Here is a 23977-nt window from a genome sequence, read left to right on the forward strand (position 1 = left end):
GCATATTCTGTATATTTCTATTATTATTTTCACTTTGTCGTTTAGGTAAGTATTGTGGAGTCACTACAATGTTGTTTCTCACAGCCATTGAACTCTGTAGCTGTTTTAAAATCATCAATGGCCTCATGGTGACATCCCTAAGCAGTTTCCTTCCTGTCCTGCAGCTCAGTTCAGAAGGACGACTGCATCTTTGAAGTGTCTGGGTGGTGTAATACATCATCCACAGCTTAATTATTAACTTGACCATGCTTAAAGATATATTCAATGTCTGATTTGTTATTGTTACCCATCTACTAATCACTGCCCTTCTTTATGAGGCTTTTCGAAAGGCTCCCTGGTCTTTGTAGTTGAATCTGTGCTTGAAATTCAATTATTGACTAAGGGACAGATGTAGTATGTATGGGGGACAGAGGAACGGGTAGTCATTCAAAAATCATATCAACACCTATTATTTCACATATAGTGAGCCCATGTAACTTATTCTGTGATTTGTTAAACCAAATGTTACGTCTGAATTCATTTAGGTTTGCCGAAACAAAGGGGGTGAAAACTTAGGCAACGACTATATTTTAGTTATTAAATTTGTATTAATTTGAAAAGAATTGTACATTTTCTTTTCACTTTGACATTATGGAGTATTTTGCAATTAAATCTATTTCAATCCCACTTTGTAACGCAACAAAAAAGTTAAAAAAAAGTTAAAGGGGGGTGTAGACTTTCTATAGGCTCTGTAAGTGTTAGCCATATCAGACAATAGACTTAAAACACTGAAGATATAATGCAAATTATATAGAAAGAAAATCCTACATGGAAATTTCCCCCAGCAGTTCAAAGCTCAGATTTCAATTTACAGCAAAGTCTATATTTATTGAAAAGCATTTATGATAAGATAATATGTATGTTGATAAATATCAAGCCAGAAATGCACATTAGAATGCTATTGAAAGATATTCCAGGATAAATGAAGTCATAAGAGAGGTTATTGTTGTTCATGTGATCTGATCTAGTGATTGTGGGAGGTGTATCTGATCTGCTCTTCCAAAAAGAGAAGTATTGTCAACCACGAGTTGACGTTGACACATTTAAATCAACCAATCTCTTTATCTGACACCAAAAGGTGAATATTGGGGGCTTACACCACTATATATTTACCTGCACAAGTATATCCATCTCACACAGACAGTGATCAGACACTACTCGCCTTGTCTGACGTTTACGCTCAAACATACAAAATGGTGAGTCGTGATGAATTGAAGATCAATTTTGTTTTATTTGAAATACATTTCATGTTGTTTTAGAATAAGCCATTTATTCCTATTCATTCTGTAGCTTAACTTTTCTCTGATTTTATGACATTGTAGTTGATTGCATGTTATTGATGTTTTCCTAGAGCTCCCTGGATAATGACATCAACCAGCACTTCCAGGATGCAATTGATGTGATTCAATGGCACTCTGACAATCCGTATTGTGATACAGGTATACTTACACTCCAACACTCATGCCAGAAAACTAGATTTAAATCTGAACGCTAACAATCACCATCATTATATTAGGCACAGACATTATTGTTAATACTTTTTTTGTATTGAGCATGTCAGGAAAATTATTCTATACATTTTAGTCTCCTTGGTTCTGGCAGTGAAGACTGGATTGAATGAATATCTTTTTCTCCCTCCACTTAGAGTACAAGTACTTTGAGCCTCCAATGCGACCGAGCATAATGTGCTCCTACCCCATCACACACCCGTCTGATGTGCCAGGCCCATATGACTGGAATGAGCAAACGGTGAGTGTTACAGAACAAGTGGTTCTATTTTACCAGTATAGTACTATTGACTGACTTCTTCAAGTTTGCACTACTGTGATGTGTGGTTACAGTACATGTATGTGTCATGTGGATGTGACTCACCTGGCCAGTCTCTCTCTCCTCGTCTTGCCAGTCATGGCCTCATGTTGTTCCTGACGACTCACTGGGTCCATCTGGAACCGTGGAGTACCCCCAGTTCTACTCCATCGCACCGCCACCGAGGAACGGCAAAGGTGAGCAGAGTTTGGCCATCAGTGATGAGCGATGACAATGTCTGTAAGAGGTGTGAGAGAGTACAACTACACATGCTAGAATTGAACATGTTTCTAATACGTTAGTATTCTATTACTTCAGATTTTTGATTGCCAAGTATCAAATTGACATCATTACAACTGAATTTCTGTCTGTTTAGAATTTTATTATATCTAAAGTCAACCTTTTAATATCATCAGGTCGCAAGAAGATGCGTCTTTATGAGTACCTGCATGAGTCTCTGGGCGATCCCAACATGGCTGACTCCATCCAGTGGACAGACCGTGGCAGCAGCACCTTCCACTTCATCTCCAAGAACAAAGAGAAGTTGGCCGAGTGCTGGGGCAAGCGCAAGGGCAACCGCAAGACAATGACCTATCAGAAGATGGCAAGGGGCGCTGCGCAACTACAGCCGAACGGGCGAGATCGTAAAGGTGCGCGCAAACTCACCTACCAGTTCAACCCGTTGATCATCCAGAGGCTTGGGGGCATCAGTCACGTCATTCCCCCGCCCGGGCACCCGGGGCTGGTCACCCTGGGCGGGAGGTGCTCCTCCACCAGCAGCATGCCCCAGCTGAACAGGTCTACTATGGCTGTGCTTCTGCACCTGACTGGCACAGCTGGTATGGACATTACTCCCTCCAGGGAGACTGTGATCTTGCCACAAGCTTCACTTCATCCACAGTCACCAAGATGTGAACTCCGGTAATGTCACTGTGGAAGATAACAGAGGTTAATAGCTGCTTTAGCTAGCTGTCAATTCATACTGCTACTCCTACATACTTTTGTGGGGGCCTACAACTTTGCAGACATTGTGTTATGTGTGTCAGGAAACGTAACAGTCATGGTAAAGAAAATGTAAAAATGTTTTTCCCTTCGTTAGTCAGCACCTTATGTAGTTTAAAATAAAATGTAATGACCAATGATCAGGTATTGTGATCATTGAATATGTAAATAATGAAAATATATTAACTTTTTTTATCTATGAGAACTGTCAACCAGTTATAAGCATTTGGTGTGAGTACTGTACATATAAAGGGAAAAAACTACAATGTTGGTTTCAAATATGAACATTTATTACTGCATGTCATTTTGTAAATAATGAATTGAAATCCTTTGTATCTCAGCGCACATTGATGTATTAAAAAAAATATTTGTTTTATAATTTGTGTTCGTACTGTGTATACTGTTTTATTTTAGGCAATTCATTATTCAACACTGCATCAACACTGACTTCATAACTGACTTCATCGAACTGACTTCAACACTGACTTCATAACTGACTTCATAACTGTGCCATTCTTGCTTACCTAACAATGGTGAAAGTGTCATGAGGTCCAACAAATGTCCCATCCTTGTTGTGTCCTAGGAAAAAAACTGGCAAAAAAATGAGAAAACCATTAACTTTGTTGAATGAGCCAAATATGTCTGCTTGTGCAACGGCAATAACAACACTGTCTACCCCTCACTCACAATTCCCCATCAATCCATACTCTTTAAGACATGAACACAAGGTGTATCGCTTTCCCAAAAAGCCAACCATGGTGATAAGTGGTGTTTTCCTGTCAAGAGAGCCCATGGCTGCTCTTATCTTGCACAGCGGAGAGGATGTGGTCAGTCCTGGGAGACAGTGCTGCTCTGGTGGTGGGCTTTGTGGGGTGGTGGTCATTGTTCCTGTGGTGAAGGTTTACTACGGTAGCCTAGTTGTGGTGGGTAGTGCAAGCCAGGCGATAAGCAAGGCAGCCCCAACTGGCTGTCATGTTGCAGAGGCATAATAAAAGGCTGGGTGTCACACAGTGCCTCCATGCATTTCATCTAACACACAACTCTGTGAAAAACCTGGGATCAGGACCTGTGACTGCAGCAATCTACGTGCATCCGACAATGATGGTAAATATGAGACCGTTATAAGCTTAAGGATAGACTGCACAGTGATGTATTTTGTCATCACACACACAAAAAACACGGGCGCATTGCTTTACAGAACGCTCCCAACAAACGGAACTGTATGTGTGAGTCTGCTGTACAATTTGAATCGGTTATCTTTGTCAGAATTCTTTCGAAGATAACCAGACAGATCTGGAGGTGATTTTGGACTTTCTGGAGGAACACTACAGACAGGGCACTGGAGGAGATGGTGAAGAAAAAGGTTATTCTCTATTAGTGTTACAGAATCATACAAATAAATTGACTATTGTATATTTTTAATGCCACCTCTTGTTTTACACTATTGCAGTGGGAGGTGTCTGTGCTTTGCCTACCCCAGTGACCATGGAAGGAAACTTTGGTGAAACTTGTTGTGATCACTGGTGCCATGAGGAAACGGTACGCATACAATGATATAAGCCTCCCCATGATGCGTAAGTCAGCCTGTCATAGACAGCACTTTGATCTGTGAAAGATACACAGTATAGGGCTATAGTTCATTGGGTGATGTTTTGCTTGTCTCAATCATACAACTCAGTAGTTAAACCAACTTGGTTTTAAAATGTGTTTTTCAGGCTATGCAATCACACGGTGGCTACCCAACAACACTACTGGACCAAAACACCACTACACCGCCTGAGAAAGGGACAGACCACACATTGTCACATACTATGCCAGCAAGGCCAGCGCCCACACACCACACTGGACCTGCTGAGAGGCAAGTTCCCTTTTTGTGGTTAGTAGATACTGCCACTGGAGCTCATGCTGCCCTGAGGGACCAATACCTAAAGAGACCTGCCTTTAACTGTAAAGGACAATGGTCCCATACACCGCTTATCTCTGTACGTTTTACATACATATCAAATTAGCTAAATGTTTACAACTCTACCACTGAGCTGCGCCAACACCATCACAGCTGGGCATCTCACAAAGGGATTTTTATTATCAATTATAAGGGGATATTGTTAACCGCTCCGCTCTATCTTATCATTGTTACTGTGGTTACAGGTAGAAAGGTGCGTCTGTTTCACTTCTTGTTTGAGATGCTGGAGAACCTTGGCATGGCCCACTCCGCGTTTCCTGGGTGCCAGCGGCAGCAGATGGAGTGTTCCGCTTCTCTTCCCGGAACAAGGAACAGGTAGCAGCACTCTCGGGGGGCAGAGGAAAGGCAACAGGAGGCCAATGACCTAACAGAAGATGTCCAGGGCGCTGAGGAACTACGCCCGGTCTGGAGAGATCTTCAAGGTGAAGAAGAAACTGACCTATCAGTTCAGCAGAGCCACCTTGAGTGCCTTGCGGAAGTGCCATCAGGGAAGACTGTAAAGGACACATTTTCACATGAAAAACTGTAATCCATTGTAAATATCAATCATCAATTCAATCATCATCAATTCAATCATCAATCATTTGAAGACTGACTTGATTTAGGCTATAGATTTTTATCAGTAGCTAGGCCTGTTGTGTGAGATTTTACACAGACAGAGGTATATGACTAGCATGTAATCTAGGCTTTTGCTATAGGATACTACACTGAGTGTACAAAACATTAAGGACACCTGCTCTATCCATGACACATTGACCAGGTGAATCCAGGTGAAAGCTATGATTCGTTATAGATGTCACTTGTTAAATGCAACTCAATATTCGGAAGGTGATCCTAATGTTTGGTATACTCAGTGTATATGTAATAAACATTTTAATACTACATGTGTCACACATATATGAGCATATAAGTATTATACATACATACTTATACATATATTATGCACATATACACTGAGTATACCAAACATTAGGAACACCTAAGGTGTTGAAAGTGTTCCACAGTAGTGTTAAATTGGCTGGATGTACTTTGGGTGGTGGACCATTCTTGAGACACATGGGAAACTGTTGATCATGAAAAACCCAGCAGTGTTGCAGTTCTTAACACAAACCACTGCGCCTGGCACCTACTACCATACCCCGTTCAAAGTCACTTAAATCTTTTGTCTTGCCCATTCACCCTCTGAATGGTACACATACACAATCCTTGTCTCCAATTGTCTCAAGGCTTAAAAATGATTATATAACCTGTCTCCTCCCCTTCATCTACACTGATTAAAATGGATTTAACAAGTAACATCAATAAGGGATCATAGCTTTCACCTGGATTCACCTGGTCAGTCTATGTCATGGAAAGAGCAGGTGTTCTTAATGCTTTGTATACTCAGTGTATATTTAGGCAATAAGGCCAGAGGGGTGTGGTATATGGCCAATATACCATGGCTAAGGGCTGTTCTTAAGCACGACGCAACCCGGAGTGCCTGGATACAGCCCCTAGCCGTGATATATTGGCCATATACCACAAACTGCAAGGTGCCTTATTGGGGTTATAAACTGGTTACCAACGTAATTAGAAGAGTAAAAATTAATGTTTTGTCATACCCGTGGGCTTTCAGACAATCAGCATTCAGGGCTCGAACCACCCCACTTTATAATATATATTTTATAATATTTATGTTTCATAATGTTTACTTATGTTTCTTTCTTGTTAAATGTTAATAAAGTCTAAGAAATCTCATGAAAAATTATGTAATTGAAACGCATACCCAGACCACCTAACCATGTCAGGTGACTAGTTTGGCATTGATACATTTTCAATTCATGAAATGACATAATCCATTCAGTTTTTCAACTAAATGTAACAATGTTTCTCGAGTGAAGTCTTCACGTTTGCATGATGAGAACTACATTCACGGCGGGAAAAATCTGAGGCAGCTATGGAGCACGTGCATAATTAATCATCTCACCTGCCCAGCTGTTGACACCACTGAGGGGTAATAAGAACGGTTGACACGATCGAGAGACGCCATGTTTCCACCTGATAAACGTTTCTTTGAAAAAGTATGTAGTAGGCCTATTCATTGCTTATACATTAAAAGGAGTTCAGACAACGCTGCAGAGTGCCAAGGTGATTTCGGGCTACTGCATTTTCTTTCATAGGCCTATATTTTGTTCAAGGGCATTTTCCGTTTGAAGTTGTTTGTGAAGAGTAGGCCTGGGGTCAGTGTATTCATTCCGCCAGTTGCAAAACGAAACAAGTTTCTATTGGACAAATTCAGGTATTTCCCGCCCCCGTTTCGTTCTGTTTGCTTCCGTTTAAGAAACGTTTTGCAACAGAATCGGCGGAATTAATACGCCCCCTACAGGAAGATTATAAAGTTATAGAGCCAACTGACTGAATCAAAATATTTAGATTGGCTGTTAGCCTAATTGCTACAGATGTGACTGATTGAAGTTCGTTTAGGCCTACAATGGTTGGCTGTTCCTAGGTGTCATTCTACTATGCTACCCATACAATGGCCCTAAACAGTGCCAAATACTGTTGGTTAAAGGGGCCCATATTGCAGGAAAATATTTCAAGGCTATACATAAATATTAGGATAGAATTTAGGCAATTAACCTATTATGTTACTACAGTAGGCCTAATAAAGCATTGTCTTTGTCATTCAAGCTCCACATTTCTTGGCACTGGACTGGAGAGCTGGAGGTTTGGATAATTTTTGCCAACCAGTCCAGAGAGGGTCATATGCCTCTGCTCTATGGAATGCCCCTGGGCTCAGTTTTTCAAAAGTTATCCATCTGTATTTCGCCTATCCGATAGGATTAAATGCATAAAAATAGAATGAATAGAATATATGAATCATTGACTTGAATGGGGACCCCCGTTCTATTCATTCTATTTCTTTCCTATCCGATAGCCGAAATCCAGATAGATAACCTTTAAAAAACTGGGCCCTGAAGTCAGAGAGACATTTGATCAGAGCATGGGGAGTTCCATCACCATAAGGAGGTAGGAGTGAGTCTATTTACAGTCTACTTTCCATGCTACCCTCAACATTTAAAATGGGCCATTCTCCTCTGGGAACAGAATTATGCAGTAATGAGCATCACTGTAATAGCAGTCTCTTGGGCAGTCTCTTGGCTGAGTGTGATCCTTTGCCTGGTCTGTGTGATTGTCATCTCTCATTTTGTGTGAGGTTAACAATTTGATGTAATCATTGACTAGAGTATGTCTACATACTATTGGTCTGCATGTGTACATGCCTGGGAGCATGTCATGGGTATGTGTTGGTGTTATTTTCATCATGTGTTCATGGGTAGAATGGTAAGAGCTGTTATGTCCTTGTGTTACCAACAGGGGTCAGTGTAGTTCCTCTGAGGGGCACTGTTGCCCCCTGGTTGTCCCTATCAGATCTCAAGGGTGACCTCATGGCTAAATCTCCCCTGTGATGCCAACTCCTGCCCAGACCAGGCAAATTCCAAATGGTTTTGTGTGCTCTTTGTTAGCAGACCACATGATACTGCCCTAAGCCTTGCATTTACCGCTGGAGCCCACTCTGAGTTATAAATGGGGTACAGAGCCTGTGTGTGTCTGTTACCAAGAAAGGCCACATACTTCAAAAATATCTGTGAAGGCAGTCACCTAACACTAGGCCTAAGTAAAGTCACGTTTTTTCTTCATGAAATCTGTCTGGTGTTAATCATTAAAGTCTTCCACGTCATTAGGAAACAATGTGCATAGTAGGTGTGCAGTATCATATGTAGAGATTCAACAAATTAGTTGTAGGTTTTCTTTATGAAGGGCTTTACTGTCCCATTTCAATAGGATAGCCTGAAAGGCTGCAGGCAGAGATGTCGTTTCAGATACAGTAAACACTCTTCTGTGTTCAATGGACAGGGGCAGCACTGCGCTGATATTGGACACACCTCGGTATGTTGTTGATACAGTGAATGATAGCGCAAGATGCAGTGGAACTGTTTTCAGGAACAACTAAAGTGTTGGTCCTCTGTAGCTCAGCTGGTAGAGCACGGCGCTTGTAACGCCAGGGTAGTGGGTTCGATCCCTGGGACCACCCATACACAAAAAAATGTATGCACGCATGACTGTAAGTCGCTTTGGATAAAAGTGTCTGCTAAATGGCATATTATATTATTGGTGAAATGGAATCCTACTGTTGAGTGGTTATGTTATGTTAAGTCTCAGCAGGAGCCTGGGACTGCCCACGATAAGAAGCCCTCATTGTTTGTGTTCTAAAAGCACCAAGATGACCTCTCCTTTTAAGTCCCAACAGCTTTAAGCCTTGTTGACCGAATCGTCACAGCCTCACTGGAGACCACTGCCTGATTTATCACTCACCCGACGTGCTAAAAGGTTAATTAGCCTCCTAGCAATCGCACCAATCTCAAAATTCTCTATCAAACCCTCTTTCCATGTCGGATATGTCAAATGTCAAGGTTCATGACAGCTTTCTAAGTATATGCCATATAACCACCGCCCAGGCAGCTCTCCAGTATTTATTGGCCCCGCAGGAAGGCCCTACTTACTTGGACAGCATCCACCGAGGATTACACAGATCTCTGACACTTGGCAAGTCTATATAAGCTAGTCTTCCCAATCTTTTTATGTGCAGCGAACCCACAAAGTGTCCACCTCATTCAGGGTTGATGACCTGGGCAATGGTGGCATCCATTTCACGGAACACTAAATAAACCCACAAAGTGTTGTACTCCCAAAGTGCTGTCTATTTTGATACTGTCTAAACAACGGACGGTCCAAGAGCCTCTGTCTGCCTTCTATATATTACATAAATTAATTAAGAAACAGTTGAAATGTTCAGTCCCATTTCAGTTTTTTTGAATGTGCATGTATTACTCCTAAAAGTGCATCTATTTCACAAACAATGTGTTATCTGTACCGGTTTTGATATGGTATTTTAGAGTTCCAGGATAGTAGTGTATGTACCCCTATCAGATTACATCACACCTGTACAGCAAGACATTTGACGCCACACAGCCCTTTCAGCAAATCAGAGGAAACCAATCATCCACCACTGTTTGGACGAGGAATTAGAGCCTTTAGAATAAGACCCCCCCCCCCCCAGCACCATACAGAAGCCCTGGGAGAGCAGGCTATAGAGCTGGCATAGAGGACAGTGAGGACAGTGATGCTGGGGGCAGGATGGACCTGTACTCTCAGCTAGAGAGAGGAGGGGCCTGCTGCCCTGCTATATAAAGACAGGAAGCCCGTCTCCTCTAGATGTGTCACTGTGCCGCCTCTCCCCCATTGAGATTCCCATACTGTCCCACACTGTGCCCTCCTCATCTCTTCCCATCACTCTGGTCTGAGGGTCCAAGAGAATTTTGCTGGTGGTAGCCCATCTTCATCTCTCTCCCTCTGGACTGAGGGCTCTCACGCCCCACCTGGCCTCCCATACAGTCACGCTGATCTGAAGGCACGTACCTACCTGCAGCTTTTCATTCATTGACGCTTTTCTTGGGACCCGGCTCAAGATGCCAGAGCCCACAAAGAAAGGTAGGAGTGCCCCTGTTCTCCTCACTGAGTGTACAGAAAGGATTTCAGCATAGTGTACTGTACAACCTGTCCTGAAGCAACGCTTTGTTCGAATTTCAGACTGCATCTAGGATCCTGCTTGTTTAATGTATTAACAACAGCTGATAACTGGTACTAATAATTGTAATGCATATATTCTTTTACTTTCATGTTGTAATTATTGGTTGGTTTTCTCTACTGGCATATAATATGTGGAAAAGTTCCATTAACCCTTAATTCCTTTTTCTTGTTGTGTAAATAAGGGCAAAATATTTATTTTGCAAGGTTTCTTTTGGTGTTTGTTTTGTTCGTTTGTCGGCATTATTGAGTAGTTATTTAGCATTAGACAAAATAAGTTCTCTAAACTATACTTTGAGAGTTCCCAGGAATTTGCTCACGGTAATTGAGAAAGTGACTTTGGCGACAACAGTACTGTATTTCTGCTTGGATGTTTCTACCTCATCTGTGGAGATAGAGATCCAGGTGGTTTATTTAAAAAAAACTGCTGTTGTTGCTGCTGTTGGCATGATGGACAGTGGTCTCATGGTGATTAGGAGCCCACTGGATGGAGACGTGATGAGCCCTGGTGGAGAAATGTTGATGAGCCCTGGTGCTTGGCGCTGGGCTGAGCTGGACACCAGCGAAGAAGACCCCCTGAATGGTGATACAATCTGGATGGACTGTCTTGGGATCGTGTTGGGATGAAGATGCTTTCCGGATGATGGATACATTCCGTCCCTCGGTCTTGCTGATGACTAATGAATGGATGGCAGGGTGGATGACATGTTATTTTGCAGCAGAAGCCAAACAAGATCCCTCAAACCCATCCAAAACTCCATATTCATCTCCTCCTTTCTATGGTAGAGCCCTCAATAGCATACCGCTGCTTGTCTGCATAGACCTAATCACTCTGTGTCCGTCTTGTCTGTAATTCTGCTATGCTAGTATTTCCTCCCTCTCCATTAGTTCAGATCTTTGGGGACTTTGCTCAATAGTAAGACATGCCCATGTACAGGAACAGTACAGTATATTCATCACTTGGACACCACCCCAACGGAGTGAATAACACGTTTTATTATAAACCGTTTATCTTCTGGTGGACCGTAGCTTTATCTGCAGCAGAATTCGCGCATCAGGAATGGCACGCACTCTCTTCTCTCCACACATACATCCAGGCCACTCTGCCGGTGCATTCTCTCCCTGTAGGACAATGGGGCTTATAGGCTGGAATGGGAGGGCTTTGCAATATTGCTTTCATGGAAGTTATTCAATAAATATTGTGGCAATAAATATGAGGACTAGACCAGGTATGCAGCAACCGGTCCAATCCACCTTTTGGCATCTTTAAACAGTCAGCTGTGAGCTCTAAAAACATTCCATTCACTTTACTGGCCTTATTCTGATTTCAGTACCAGTTTATTACTTGCCCGTGTTGCTTTGATAGGGCTCTCAATAAATGTCAACATCTCAATGTAGTGTAGCAGAGGCTGGGTGAGCTAGGAGAAGTTTAAAATCTATGACGTCGCTTCGGGGTGAGGCACCATGAGACTGTTGGACAGCTTAGCTTCCTCTTGTACATGTATAACACACAGCACTACTGTAAAGTGTGTTTTATTAGTACATGTGAGATGCCTCCAGAAAGTTCATCCACCATAATAAACATTCATGATCCCGTCGGAGTCAAACACACAGGGGAAAGGGAGGCAGTTGCATGCCAGTCCACCGCAACCACCTTCCATAAATAGCTGCTCTGTTGCAGAAGACTAGATAAATGACTGTGAAAAAAGTATTGTTCTTATAAAGGACTGAACAGCTGAAGAGGAGGAGGCTGCTGGAGGTGGTGTTGGTTTAGTCTGCAAGACTTTAAAAATCAGGATGAGAGATGATGGACTGATTGACTGGCTGGCTGGCTGAGTGGCCCTTGGAGCTCTTGGGACCTGGATTCCTTGGTCCCTGGAATAGTTCAGAATGAGCAGACTTTTAATCCCCATCCTTCATACTCTCTCTCTCTCTCGCTCTGTCACTCTCTCTCTCTTGCGCTCTCTCTCACTCACCACCCGCCATTGTCACACCATCATTTTAGATGATGATTCACTCAGGGAACTCAGGGGTCAGACGTACGGTCATTGAATATCTCATTCAGAGTCAAGAGGCCAGCATCCTCCACTACACCCACTGTGCCTGCTCTCAGCAAAAGTCTTGGGTTTCAGTGGGAAGAAAGCCCACATCCTCAGCTCTGTATATTTACAACCGCTCAGCCCCCATCACTCTCCCTGCTCTGTTACCTCAGACAGCATGGTCGTCGCTTTACGAATTCCACTCCATAAATCAAGCCTTTAGGTAAACAACACAGGGAGACCCTGTCAGCTGCTAATCGCCAAACCACAGCCCCACATCCACACTGAGGTTGTCAGCAGTTCCTTTCTGTGGCCTTTTCACTTCTAGCAGCACTCATTCTCAGAACTCCTAGGAACCAGGAGTCTGTCATTCTGCAACGAACGGACACACTCCCTTAAGTGGACTGCCGGTCCATCCGACACACAATATTCACAAAGAAGAGGTGTTGATAAATGGTGTACATTAAAAAGTTCTGGGGTCTATATTAAGAAGCAACGGTAGTTTGGCTCCGTTGAAGTCACCATGAGCCCATCTGTCTGCACAACAGCATGGGCGACAGCTGAACATACCTGCAGAGTGGTCAGATGCACTGGGAAGTTCGCAGAGGTGAAACAAAACCCTTCTCTGCGATTAGACAAAGAATGCCTCCCTGTAGTGCACATTGATGTGTGTGTGACCCTATAGGATCCTGATGTGATGAGCCAACGGCACGTTTTTGGTGAGGTGTGTCAATTAGTAAATCTGAACTGCAGTGTCCGGCGGGAATCACAAAAGAGTGGCTGGACAACAGGGTTTTGGCTGTGTTGCAGACTGGAGAATAGAGGGGTTGGGAGGTCATTATGGTTCCAATAATGATAATTGTGTATGGGCTTTGGATTACAGTATGTACATTATTACTGTAATTAGGCACACAGGGACTTAGGAATGAGAGATGGATGGGAGTTACTGTATATCAAAATGAGAGAGGAAATTGGCAAAGGCAATAGATGTGAAGAGAGAGGGGAGTGGACAGAGAAGGGCAGGGCAGACTGTCTTACAGGGAGAGGGTTACTTCATATGGTCCTAGGACTCTGGGACTTTGGACAGGAATGGCACAGTAATGCACAGTATTTCTCCGGATCATTAACAAAGGACCCGTCGTGCCTGGCACAGGGCAGGGTGGCAGCCTGTGAATCCCTGCAGAATTCGCAGGCTGCTGTGCCAGGCCCAGTGCTCATCGCTGAGTTCCACTCTCTGTGGAAATGGACAGGCTAGCAACAGAGCTGGGGGAGTACACTGTCATCACCCTCCAAAAATCCCCCCTACACCCCATCTCTTTTTCCTCTCGGCCCCTTACTCACTCACTCAGTCAGTGGCCGTGTCCAAAATCTGGCTTGCCTACTACTTTAACTGCATACTGTGTACTAATCGTACTATGTACTATTTAGCACACACTGTTTAGTAAAAAGTATGCAGTATGCCATGGCCGAAATGTACTACTTTTGGTCCGTTCAAGACAACTGGGAATACGGAAACAAAACGAGCTCAGACTGGGAAAAATTGGGACGTCGGTGATCTTCAAAACTATTTTTCCCAGTCGTAGCACGTTTTTTTCCTGAGTTCCCTGCTGTCTTGAATGCACCGTCAGTTGCGTCTTCATATGAACCAGAAAGGATCGTCTGTAGCCCCACCCAGTGACCTTTCCATGTTGTTGTTTTGGGTTTATGTTAGCTAAATAGCTAGCATTTGGAACTATGTATTTGGAGTAAACTTGAGTGTACCGTAGGCCTACGCATGTATTAATTGAAGAGTCACCTGAAGCTTGAGAGTAATGGGAGATGCAGTAGAGGAATGCAGTGCTGAGGCTACTACTCTGAACTGTGTGTGGTGAGCTTTCTGGCGCCCAGAGCTGCTGAGGCATCACCCAAGTGGGTGCTATACATTGTGAAGGAGAAGTCCAGTGGCTACAGGACTCGGGCTGTTTCCCAGAGCAGCCCACAACAAGATCGTCACCGGACTGCATCTTCATCAACCATCTCCCTGACCACATTCCTCTGATCAAGCCATGAACTGTCCCTCTCCATCTTTGGAGGATGCATGCACTCTATTGGTTGACCTAGCCAACTGTAGCTAGGCTACTCATGATGTGTTGCTTGTTTGTTTTTTACATTTGATGCACTTTGAGATTATGAAAAGTGCTATTGAAATGTAATCAATTATCATACCAAAGAACATTTAGTTTAGTAGAGCAGAAAGCTCTAACGAAGGCCGAGAGCAGTGTGCAGGTTTCTTTTTTCATCCTAAACAACAGTGATACTAGCCAGAGCAGTGTGCAGGTTTCTTTTTCACCATAAACAACAGTGATACTAGCCAATTGTTACCATGCGCCTGCAACAAGCACAGGAGGTTGGTGGCACCTTAATTGGGGAGAACGGGCTCATGGTAATGACTGGAGTGGAATCAGTGGAATGGTATCAAATACATCAAACACATGGTTTCCAGGTGTTTGATGCCATTCCATTTGCTCCATCCGGCCATTATGAGCCGTTCTTCCCTCAGCAGCCTCCACTGGGCCAACAACATAGCTCAGATGTGCTAGTGCATTTTTGAATGTTGAAATCTTGAAAGTAAACACACCAACAGTAGATGTATTGGTGTCAACAATTTTTTATTTTTTTACAAACAAAGCTATTGTATAATGATAATACTGTAGTAATATTTTTTTGGGTTTTGATTGCATGTTTTCCAGCCTGTGTTTTATAATATAATATATTTTCTTGTACTATATGCAAATGTTAGTGGTGTAAGCGTGGTTATCAGGCTCAAGATAGAAATCTGTTGTTTTTGGTGCCAAAGTCCCTGTGGGCTGATATCAGTCTTGGTGTAAGTGCTCCTCTTGTAGCCTCTATCTGTCACTGTCTGCTGGCGTCTCCATGTCTGTGTTTGCCTGTTACTGTGTAATCCATCCTCAGTCTACCAGGCTAATGTGACGATTGGGTGGAATTCCCCTGTCCTCCAGTCTGCATATTGACACACGACATCAGAATGGAAGATTGTCAAACTTGCATTGACTTTCAATAGGAAGAGGAAAGAGGAAGAACCACTGTGTTGCGCAAGAGTGGAGATTTTCAATCTAACATTCTCGTAAGGACCAGACGAGAACTCACGTGACTCTGTTTCACTAACCCATTAATAACACACAAGGTAAATGTTTAAACCCGATAGGCTAGGGCGTACCAAGGGATGGATAGAGACTTTGATCCACTGATGGCTGTAAGTCCCTTAATAGGTTTAGATTGTAGTGTCCAAATATGTGCCATGATCAGTCCAGACAGTGCAGAGTAAAGAAATGCCCCCATTTTGAATTGTTCTCTTTTGTCTCTGTTTTGCAGATGAGACGCCCAATGGTGAAAAAAGGTCAGTGAAGGGGTGATGCCCAACAATGTTCTTTCACCTCACACAGCACTGGCTTTGAGCAGAGAACTTGGTATGAGAGAATTATTATGGGAAACTTTGGTTATGTCATGCAGGAGAGAATGTATCCCATATTATGTTGGCAGTCTTGGTCTATTAGATGGTGAAACCATGTTTTTGCAAATGTGAAAGCACATTAACGTACTACTGAGGCTGCATGTAATGTGGCTATTCCACCTCCGACTTCAGTGTGAATGTGTAAACACGGTCGCTGGTTTAAACACTGTAAATGTGGAGGGTCTACATGTCCTTGGCAATAGAACTGTTGTACTACTGTGGCTCAGTGTTCAGTGGTGACGACCGACTGGTCAGAATCTACACAATCCCCCAGCGGACCGGCTGATCCAGGCCTGTTGATTCAGCTGACGCTCCTGCCCCCCCATGTGACCAGGGCGCTGGCGTGTTATTGGCCGCCTGCCGACGCCAGGCTTTGACCTTAGGAGCAGCGGCAGCATCTTGGGCCTGTGGCTTCCCAGTACAGTGGGGGCATAGCTCTGCTCCTACACACAGGTTTAGGCTAAATTTATCCCTGGGCGGGCACTGCTATGATTTTATGTACTTCTCTGAAAGTATTCAATCGTAATTGTGCCCAAAAATACTGTAATTGTGCTTCAGAATGAGAATCGTCTCAGATTTTATAGTGTAGTTGTAAAGTCAAAAATAAGATTCAGTCAGAATTTGCACAAAGATGAAGTCTGAGTAAACCTGTCATACAGTAAGTAAATGACATATTTTAACCCTGTAATATATTTCATCCATCAACTAAATCCCCTCACGGTTAAGCACCAAAACAGTGAATCTGGTTCAGCCAAATGGTTGTAAAAGTCTTCTGAATTTTTCTCCCTATGTATCGTTGAAGGGAAATTTTGTTTTAGGTGATCATCTACACTCAGAAAATATCCCACTGTATTGATATTGTGCACGCATGTGTACGAACGAGTACAGTAAAATACACTGTACGTGTCCCAATCTGTGTGTAACTGAAGGGAAAATGGCGAGTGAGGTCGGGCATACAGTGAGTAAGTATGCCCATTTGTGAGAGAGTGAGTATGTTAGAGGCTAGATGTGGAGGCTTTGTGCTATAAAAAGCAGCTCTTCCATCCCTGTTATATTTGTCACATACTCAGAGAGTGTTGCCCCAGACAGTAGTGAGGCGCCCATGCCCACACCTGAGATATCCCTCAAGGTCTCGCCTCCACCCCCAGGTGGGTACCCATGCACTGGTGTCATACTCCTCCTTTCTCCCCTTCCTCCCCCTTTATTATGTTCCACCTTGCATACCCCTCCTTTCTCCCCTCCCACACTCTTCCCAGGTGATTCATTTTCACACCATACTAACAACACGCGTGTTTGTTGTTGTGTGTCCACTGTTCTTATTTCTCTTCATTTATAATGGGATTTCTCGACGGTTCCTCGATGACACACACATTCACACACAAACAATATGCATATAAGTCAAAATAGTCTACGTGCGATCCGAATAAGTCAACTTCCTGATAAGCAGCACATATGATGCACATAATTACGTAGTTGCACTGCTGCTAACACACTCCCGTGCTCGCGTTGCTGTGATGCTCTGTCCCAATACTGGCTTGTGCTTTCTCTACCAAGTATGTCACCATTGTGTGTGTGACTGTATGAGGTATTGGAATATGGAATTTTCCACAGGAAGTCCATTCAGTGTGAATGAGGAAGTATAAGTTTAATTGTTACATTCAGCAGGTAGCCATCAATACATTCCATTGTTATGTTGACATTTCTGGGAACTGTTATGATTGGCTATGTGAAATAATGAAAATTGATTTTTAGAGCTTTTGTTACATTGTAATGAAGTCTTGTACAAGCTTGCTGAATAAGTAAAACTTTACTTCCTTGAAGTTTCCAGGACTAGCTATAGATGTGCAATGACCAGATTGGTAACATCCCTACATTTTTACCTGGTAGTTGGCAATGAGATGGAAAACGTTTTATAATTTGTATCAATTTTTGAACGCCTGTCATGCATTCAGACATGACTGTCAATGGAAAGACCCAATCTGGTTGCTGGCTATCTATGCTCATCCATGCCCAGCCAGCACCTCATATATACTGCAGTGTTTTGAGAGGCTGTCAGTGCTTTTGCTCGAGGCTTGCTGCTCCAGCCTGGCGTTGTTATCTGCCGTAGAACAACCGGTAGAGACTGAGAGGGAAGGATCCACAGCCCATGGAGGTGCTTAAGCCTGTAGAGCCTCAGCCTGTGGTTGCTAAGGAGACAGAACCAGTAGAGAATGGGTCTAAAGAACCAGAACCAGAGGCGGTTGCGGTCAGGGCTAAAGAGCAAGTAGAGTCTGTGAACTCTGAAGTAAAGGAGGAGGCCCTGTCCCCTTGCTCACCCCCACCGCCTGGTAAGTAAAATTCACTCAGCCATTCACAGTAGAAGCGCATGCTATTTACTATAACTAAAGCTATAACTGAAGGCCCAGAGTTTTTCCTGATCAGGTCATGTGGTTAGGAAAAACTCCAAGCGCTTCCGTTCAATTGTCCCACTCTCAAACCATTGATTGAAGCAGTTTGACTCTAGTCTGTGCTAGAGTCAGATTCATAGTGTTGGTCTTTGCTAAGGCCCTTTATCTTCTCCCAATAGATCGTATGGGCCAAAGTTCCATTCAAATCAGGCAATGTATTGATTGAATCTGTATGAATCAGGGTTTTATTTGGATTGAAGCGCTGTTTATAATGACTTTGCTTTCTGCAGTGTCGACTAGTGCATTTTTATATACATTAAGTTCTAAGACTTCTAAGGCGAATGTGCCCCCAAAGTTGTGACTGATAGCTTTTTCATGGTAAAACGGCACATGTAGGCTACATGTAAATGCAGCATGCCTACTGTGTGCACAGTTCAGTGTGCACTTTATGGCACATACAGTTGGAGTTAGCAGTTTGCTTGTATTAGAAATTGATGACTGAAAGAAACTTAGTGCTGTGTGAGTGGAGGAGATAGACGGTAAATTTAATCTGTGAGAGCCTTGTCCCAATTCAGCAACCCCCTTGCCTACGGTGAAGGAGGAAGCAGAGCCAGTTGTTACGGAGGTTACCCAACCTCCAGAACCAGTTGTTACAGTGGTTACCCTACCACCACCCCCACCTCCAGAACCAGTTGTTATGGTGCAGGTTACCCTACCACCACCCCCACCTCCAGAACCAGTTGTTATGGTGCAGGTTACCCCACCACCACCCCCACCACCAGCAGGTCTGGAAGAGTGTGTGTCTGTGCAAATACACGAACATGTGTATGTGCATATGCAAGACCGTGTGTATATAGGTAGGCTACGTTTATGTGCGTATGCACAAACATGTGTTGGTGTGTGTGTGTATGTGTCTATGTTTGTGTGTGTGTGTGTTTTCTGTGTCTATTCTTCTCAGTACAGTTTACAGATTGTTTCTAGGTTTCATAGTGAGGTTATAATGTAGCAACAATCCCTTGAACACTTTCTCTATAAACGTCCTTATTTTAAAGAAATAGCGCCCCTTGTGTGCACTTCTAGTAATACCGTATACCCAGGTATGGTACAGAAACGGTATGAAAATCTGGATACCGGAGGGCGCTAGAGAGCGTGCTATGGAGTAGACGTGCATTGCTAGAGCTCCGCTCAATTTTGAAACAAATTAATATTTATCTTAACCTCTCACAACCTATAACTTCAAACAAATATGACAAAGGGAAAAGGCAACAAAAAGGGGTGCTAAACAAGATAATTGGAATGAGATAGACAACGAACCAATTTCAACGTCGCCGACCCACGAGGGAGCTAGCTGAAGAGGCTAGCTTCCAAGAGTTCCCCCACAGATCCTACTCAAAGTGACATACTGGCTGCCATAAACGCACTAAGCAAGAAGGTGGACACAAGGTTGGCTGATATCTCCAAAGAGTATTGGGACTTTGGCCGAAACTGTGAAGGCAACTAAGGGAAGGGTGCACGAGGTTGAGCAGACGACAATCGATCACGAGGCCAGGCTACAGGACATAGAGAAACAGTGCGCAACGTTCAAAAATGACAACAAAACCCTGAAGGCCCGACTGGAAATGCTCGAGTCGCATTCAAGACGCCAGAACATCCCGAATATGTGGGATCCAGGAGGACACGGAGAAAGGGAAACCCACTGAATTTGTCTCGGAGCTGATACCGGCATTGCTGGGGAGTGAACACTTCAAAACGGCCATCCTGATCGACCGCGCACACAGAGCACAGGCAACGAAGCCGGCAAGGCAGGGCCACCAAGGCCATTCATTGTAAGGCTGCACTATCCCCACACCAGGGATCTCATCCTCAAGCTGGCTAGTCAAAAGTTCCCCCTTAACTACAACGGAGCCAGGGTGTCTTTCTACCCAGATCTTACCTTGGAGGTGAGGAACCAACGGAAAGAGTATGATGAGGTACGCAACAAATGCAGGCGGCCAACATCCGATATGGATTCCTCTTCCCAGCCCGGTTTAAGGTGACAGTCGAGGATCAACACGACGTTTTGACAACGCAAAGAGGCAGATCTGTTCTTGACAAGCAAGCTCCCCGGCTGAGGATACAGAACGGCTGTGCCAGCAGGCTAAATGGCCAAATACAGGCCAGGAATGTGTGTGAATTGAATTTCCGCCTATGTCTTTTCGATCAGAAGATCAGAAATTGGGACTTATAGGATAGGTGAGATGTTGTGGCTAATATAGCATTGTTTGGCATGTCATGTTTTAGCGCCACTCACCCCCTAACATGAGAGTTAAGTTAAGTGTTATTTAATATTAGTTTATATGCGGAGCATCTATAGACGACGTAGTTAGTTCAAGCTTTATGTCTAGACACCCTAACGTTTGTGTGTTAGCCAAGGAGTGCTTCAGTTTGGGGGAAGTCACTCAGTAAAGGGACGGGAGGGGGGTTGGGGTCTGTGTTTTATGTTCACGTTTATTAGTACAGGTGGCATGACAAGCTCCTCACGGGCGGGACGTTTTCTTCTGGGTTTTGTATGACAGCAGCAATTTGCTTTAAAATAAGAAATGCCACATAGTGACCCGAGCACAGAGTAGACCAGGTGGAATAAAGATAGTCAGCTGGAACTGTAATGGATTAGGGCATGTCGTGAAACGAAGCTAAGGTTTTTTTCTCATCTTAAATCACTGGGTGCTGACATAGTGCTTCTTCAAGAAACTCATATTAAACGCCCCGCAGGCCAAGCTCACTAGTCGGCTGGATCGGTCAGATATACCAGTCTAACTTTGATGCAAAAGCGAGAGGGGTAGCAATCCTGATAAGGAAAAACATTCCTTTTGTTTACTCAACCTCGATTTCAGATCCTAATGGTCGGTATATTATTGTGGCTGGTACACTGAATTCAAAACCAATAACCTTGGTCAATTTATATGGACCCAACTCGATGATCCATTATTTTTTTCAAAGGGTATTTAAGGCCATACCAAATATCTCGGATACAAGTGTTATTGTTGGAGGTGACTTTAACTGTACGTTAGACCCTCTTTTAGATAAACAGCTATCAAGGTCACTTCAACAATCAAATGCCCGTGTCTGTCTAAATACATTGATGACAAACCTTAACATTGTCGATATTTGGAGACTGACGCACCCAACAGACAGGGATTATTCTTTCATAAATCATATTCCAGAATTGACTATTTTTGTTGGACTCCAAACTAATCTCAGCAGCTGAGTCGGTTACCTATCACCCCATTCCTAATTACGGACCACTCTCCCTCTGTCCATGGTGCTGAAACTCGACAATATGTCGACAGGTCGGGCGACAAGTGGCTTTGAGACGCATACCTGTTGAAAGGTGAGGCTTTTTGTCAGTATTTTTGGAGGAGCAGATTGCCTTTTTCCTCAGTACTATCACACGGGGGATGTTGACGACTCCACCCTTTGGGAATCTCTAAAGGCTGTGATTAGAGGTTACATTATTTCTTATACATCAGAGAGGGAAGAAACGTGCCAATACTAGGGCTGAGAGAAATTGAAAGAGAGTTAGGGGAACAGGAGAACGTTTTAGGAGCAAATTCCTCGTATACAGTCCTTAAGAAGATCACAGTTAAAGTATGAATACAATACCATCCTTTCGAAGACGGGTGGGCTCTTTACTTGCTAGAACGCAACAAAGTTATTTTGAACTGGGGGACAAACCACATAAATTATTAGCAAGACAGCTAAGGCATGTACAAGCATCTAGAGCTATTCACAAAATAAAAGAACAGAAGGGTAAATAGTAACAGATCCGCAGGACATTAATAAATGCTGCACAGTTTTACTCAGAGCTATACCAATCAAAATGCGATGCTACTGATCCACAAACTATGAGAACCTCGCTGATTGTGAACTTCTAAACTAGACAGGGGGCAGCTGCCGCACCGATGCAGTGGATAACCTTAGATGAAATTAACACAGCGATAGCACAATTTCCAAACAGCAAGGCCCCTGGGTCGATGGATATGTAATAGAATTCTATAAGAAGTACTGCGCTAGTCTATCTCCACTTATGCTGCGAATGTTTCAACAATCCAAAGAAAATGCCAAACTCCCGCAGAACACTGTATGAGGCTACAATAGCCCTGATCTTGAAAAAAGATAGAGATTCCATGGAGATGTCGTCGTATCGCCCGTGTCGTTACTCCCCATAGAAAACAAGGTGTTGACAAAGATATTGGCAAACCGATTGAAAAAATATATTTCCGACATCATACACCCTGACCAGACAGGTTTTATCCCGGGCCGACATATATACTACAATTTGAGACGCCTTTTCAACGTAATGTATCATGACCGTAAAGTTGAGGCAGTGGTAATAGCTCTTGATGCAGAGAAGGCGTTTGATCAGATTGATGGAAGTATATGATGTCGGTTCTGGAGCATTTTGGATTTGGAAAGGAATTTATTAATTGGATAAGAATTATTTATGCACACCCAATGGCGTCCGTGGTGACCAATCAGGAAATGTCGCAGTCATTCCGCCTGTTCAAGGGGTGCCGACAGAGGTGCCCCTATTTCGCCTGCTCTCTTCGCTATAGCCATGGAACCCCTTGCTACGCGCATTCGGGCATGTGCCGATATAGCTTCTGTTAAAATAAAAGACACACAGCACAAAATTTCCCTATATGCAGACGATGTTCTTTTGTTTTTGTCCAAGTCTAAAACGTCTATTCCACCATTACTTAACTTGATAAACACATTCGGCTCCTTCTCTGGCTACAAGATAAACTGGCAAAAAAGTGAGATGATGCCAATATCACGGCCTGTGGATATGCAATTTCTGCAATCTACCCGCTTAGAACAGTGAGGGACAAGTTCACAAGCCTTGGCATTGTAGTGACAAGAGACCTTGACCAGCTATTGAAAGTGAATTGGGACATGAAAATATATCAGCTTAAACAAAATATAGATTTCTGGAAAACTCTGCCTATTTCCTTGGTTGGTCGTATAGCGCTATTAAAATGGTTGTCCTACCCAGGTTTCTTTACACTCTTCCAATGTCTACCCAATTTCATACCACAAAGCTATTTTTTAAGAAACTGGATTCAATAGTAACTCCATTTTTATGGGATAACAAGGCAGCCAGAATTGCAAAGAAGCATTTATGCAAGTACAAGATAGAGGGGGCTTTGGCCTTCCTCACTCAAACTGTATTATTGGGCTGCTAATCTGAATATTGTGTCTTTCTGGAGGGAAAGTTTACCTGAGATGAGACGGAAGGATATGCCTTCATGGCTTTTGATTGAGCAGGCCTCCTGTCAACGTTCCTCACTCCCTGCACTTGTTAATAGCCCATCATATGTGAAAAAAGCCACTTATGACTCCAATCCAGTCATTTGTCATACTCTTAGGATCTGGAAACAGATTAGGGATTTTCTTAACATACCCACTGTGTACATAGACAGCCCGATTAGTCGGAATCATGCTTTCCACCCTGCAATGGATGATGTGGTGTTTTTCACAGTGGAGGGAGAAGGGGCTCACAACAATTGGTAATCTATACATAGATGGTCAGTTAGCTTCATTTCAACAACTACAGGCAAAG

The 23977-nt window shown here is 43.3% G+C and overlaps 1 pseudogene; it reads left to right on the forward strand.

Annotated features, from left to right (window-relative positions):
* The first annotated feature begins 1191 nt into the window (after positions 1–1191).
* On the forward strand, positions 1192–2864 carry LOC123487253 (annotated as a pseudogene).
* The last annotated feature ends 21113 nt before the right edge of the window (positions 2865–23977 follow it).

This window comes from Coregonus clupeaformis, unplaced genomic scaffold, assembly GCF_020615455.1.
Source record: "Coregonus clupeaformis isolate EN_2021a unplaced genomic scaffold, ASM2061545v1 scaf1571, whole genome shotgun sequence".
NCBI lineage: Eukaryota > Metazoa > Chordata > Actinopteri > Salmoniformes > Salmonidae > Coregonus > Coregonus clupeaformis.